The sequence below is a fragment of the Carlito syrichta genome, unplaced genomic scaffold (genome assembly GCF_000164805.1).
Source record: "Carlito syrichta isolate Samal-C Ts95f unplaced genomic scaffold, Tarsius_syrichta-2.0.1 Scaffold306510, whole genome shotgun sequence".
Classification (NCBI taxonomy): Eukaryota; Metazoa; Chordata; class Mammalia; order Primates; family Tarsiidae; genus Carlito; species Carlito syrichta.
The window spans coordinates 266,661-270,426 of record NW_007250606.1 but is presented as its reverse complement, the minus strand read 5'-3'; the positions used below and the strand labels follow the sequence as shown (position 1 = coordinate 270,426).

The 3,766-nt window shown below is 39.2% G+C and overlaps 1 pseudogene across 1 annotated transcript; it reads right to left on the bottom strand.

The window, feature by feature from the left end:
- Positions 1–1,708: 1,708 nt before the first annotated feature.
- Positions 1,709–2,458, bottom strand: LOC103265388 (annotated as a pseudogene). Its single transcript, XR_002482244.1, has one exon. The product of XR_002482244.1 is annotated as a myosin regulatory light chain 12B pseudogene (transcript).
- Positions 2,459–3,766: the final 1,308 nt, after the last annotated feature.

Genomic DNA, 3,766 nt, shown 5'->3' with positions numbered 1-3,766 from the left:
AAATATTTAATGTGCCCTTTTATTTGGGTAATATTTCTCTAATTTCCCATGATACATATTTTTTATATTTAAGTAGGCCACTCATGTCATTTTAGGGCATAGGTACAAACAGTATAAAAACAGCTATGGACAAGAAATTGACACACAGCCTAAAACTGGTATTAAAAAAAAAAAATCAAGAAATCCCCAAAGGATTATAAAGTAAAGCATTTGCTATGGTCACTAATATTAGTAAAGATAATCCCAAATACCACTGGGTTGACTCATGATTTCTTATTCTTTCTTTCTGGATCTAAAATCATGAAGAATTAAACTAGCAGCTACTGATAACAGCTGAAATAAAGTATTATGATTATTATATCCCGGCCAAAAGTTAGGTAGGACCTTGTGCAGCTGGTACCTGAAATTAATAGGAAGTTCAAATAGAGAAATTGATACCATCTGGTGGCCCAATAACTAACCACCACTGAGAAAACCGTTTAGAATGGAAAACCCCTCTTCTCTACATATTGCTTAACTGCATGGTACTCTCATGAGGGTCTTTTGAGTATGCGCGTAACCACGTAGGAGGCATGGATGAAGAATGTGACATTGTGCGTAAGTTTGTTGCAAGCCTTATACTGTTACAGTCCGAGTAATGCTCGGCTGCTAACCCTCCACACCAATAAATCAAGAGGCAGGGAATTGGTAGAAAGAAGTTTATTTTTGAATTCGAATCTAGGGAGCGGAACCTGGCTCTTGGTCTTTCTTAAATGGTTCTGCTCTCCCTTCAAGTTTTACAGTCCGCTTTTATACATTCAGGGTTGTAGCGTGCCACTACACTCCAGCCTGAGCAACAGAGTGAGCTCCGACTCAAAAATAAAAATAAAAAATAAAATAGCCAGGCGCGGTGACTCAAGCCTGTAATCCCAGCACTTTAGGATGCAGAGGTGAGAGGATTGCCTGAGCTCAGGGGTTCGAGACCAGCCTACAACATGGCGAGAACTCATTTCTACAATAAACCAAAAAAATTAACTGGGCATGGTGGCACATGCCTGTGGTTCCAGCTACTTGGAAGGCTGAGGTGGAAGGATCGCCTGAGCCCAGTATGTCGAGGCTGCAGTGGCTGTGAGCGTGCCACCCCACTCCAGCCTGGGCAACAGAGTGAGACTCCAACTCAAAAAATAAATTAAAAAATAAATTCAGGGTTGTTAGTAACTATACATTGACTACACGACTGGCAGAGCATTGCATAGAAGTTACAGCCGCATTTTGTCAATAATGACTTTTGTGGTCCACATTTTCTGGCACTGGTTACCAGAGATATCTTACAGCTTCTTATCAGTAACATCCAGCAGAAGCATTGTCATAAAGGGAGCTAACAAGGCCTAAGACATCATACGTTCCTATGTGTTGTTATATGCAAAAGTTACACAAATCGTTAAGACTTATGATTACATTGATACAAATGTTACACAAATCACAAGACCTACGATTACCTTGATACTATATTATGACTACTAAGAAAAGGGAGTAAATGGGGATTTACATCTCTCAGTTAATTGGGCACAATCTACAGGAAAGTTAAGAATTCTTTGAAATTATTTACTGGGAGTATATTAGAGATAAGGGAATCCTCCTCCCCCCGCCCTTTTTTTTTCCAAAATAACATTTTTATTATATAAAAATATAAAAATTCAGCAAAACCAGAAATACGAATATATTTTCCTGGGCTTTAGCATTTGTTTATTTTTATTTGTGATCTCTTTTTCAATACAATTTACAACCTCATCCCCATTTCCAGTCTGAGTATACAAGTGCTAGGTGGCAGAAAGGTCTGGAATAAATATGCCAAAAAAAAAAAAAAAAGCTGTGAAACTAAGTTGTATGCAACAGGTTCTATAAGGGCAGGGGAAGTGTCCGAAAAAAAAAAAAGAGTAAGAAAACAACTGGAAGATTTTAGATTAAGTTCTTTTAGTCATCTTTGTCTTTTGCTCCATGTTTAAGAATGCGTGTGAACTCGATGTAATTGAAACTCCCGTTTTTGTCGATAGATGCTTCTCTGTACGGCTTGTCCACTTCCTCATCTGTGAATCAACTCCCCATGGTTGTCAGCAGCTCTCTCAGGTAATCTTCCTGGATGATGCCTGTTGCTTCTTCATCAAAGCAAGCAAAAGCATTTCTGATGACGTCTTCAGGATCCGTCATTTAACTTCTCACCAAACATGGTGAAGCTGATGGGTCCTGGGGCCTCATTCATCGTGGCATCAAGAGAGGCATCAATGGGATTCTTCCCTAGATAAGCGAGCATATCATGTAAATCTTCCTTGTTGATGAAACCATCTCTGTTCTGAGCAATCATATAGAAGGCCTCTTTGAAATCCTGAATCTGTGACTGGTCAAACCTGGCAGATACATTGGGTGTTGCGCACTGAGGAAGCTTCTTGGTGGTCTTGGTCTTTGCCTTTTTGCTTAACATGGTGGCTGTTTAATCCCAGCAGCAACCACCAGAACCGGGGCTGCCCTGCGCAAGACAGTGAGGTGTGGCAAAAAGAGCTAGGTTGTGACCACACAGTGCAGCGCTGTCACTTCCTCTCTCTTTGTTAACTCTCAGAAATGTGGGTACATGCAAGTCCACTTGAACAGTTGACTTGCCCTTCTCTAGAGATTGTGGCAATGTGGACAGACAATAGCGTGTCTCTATATCAATACCACTGCTAGGGATCATCTCAAGTCAGAGCCCAGGCAATTCTAGCAATCTCCAATGGCATCATTATTCTATCCTGTGTTGAATCTTTTCTCTTTTCAAATCTTACTTTACACAAGTCTCCAAACTGATTAAGGAGCAAGAAGTAAATGAAAATCAGTAAACCCAGTCTAGCCTTTTAATAGTCTGCGTGTCTAAATCTCTTGATCTCTGCCTATAGTATTCATGCAGAAGTTGAAGTTTTTAGTTTTTTAAATATGGCCCTTTGGGATAAAAATATGATGTTAAATAACTAATCTGACAATATGAAAGGCACTTAAGTGTTGGTAAATAATTTTCTAAGGAATACAAAAAGTCTTCTTTGGAAGTTCTCCTTTAATTCTCTCTCACTCTTAATATCTGCTGGCTGCCTACTTTCTCTCTGACAAAAAAATGTTTGAAATCTTTAAGGTTCATTTTTTTTTCCACTGTAAGCTCCCTGGGCCTAATTCATTGCCATTGCCATTACTGTGGTTTCAGCTGCGATCTTTGTAGAGCCCATCTCAGATCCAGAGCTCAGTAATGCAAGAGATGTTACTATTCAATTTTTTGTAATTGAAGTTAGTTCTTACCTCAAGCTTCCTGTCTGCTTAGTGGTAGAAAACATAGTCCTTCCTCATCAATTCCTTGTTCTCCCTCCACCTTCTTTTTGCTAACGTTGATTCTAAGTTCTAGCAGGCTGTTGTAGTGCTGTCTTACCTTAGTAATGGAGGTTCTCCATCTGTATTAGTAAATGTATCCTTGTTTCCACTGATATCTAATTGTGGATGTCTGTATCCAGTGCAATTATGTTTGGTTGTTAGTAACAGTAACCCACACCAGTAGAAATATATAACCCCAGTCCAATGAGAAAAAAAAAAAAAAAACACACAAATCCCCCAAAATAGACATTCTACAAAATGCCTGATTAATACTCATGGAAACTGTCAAGATCTATCAAAATCAAGGAAACTGGGAAACCATCACAGTCAAAGAGATCCTAAGGAGACATGATGACTAAATGTTTTACAGGATCCTACCTGGAATCCTGGAACAGAAAAA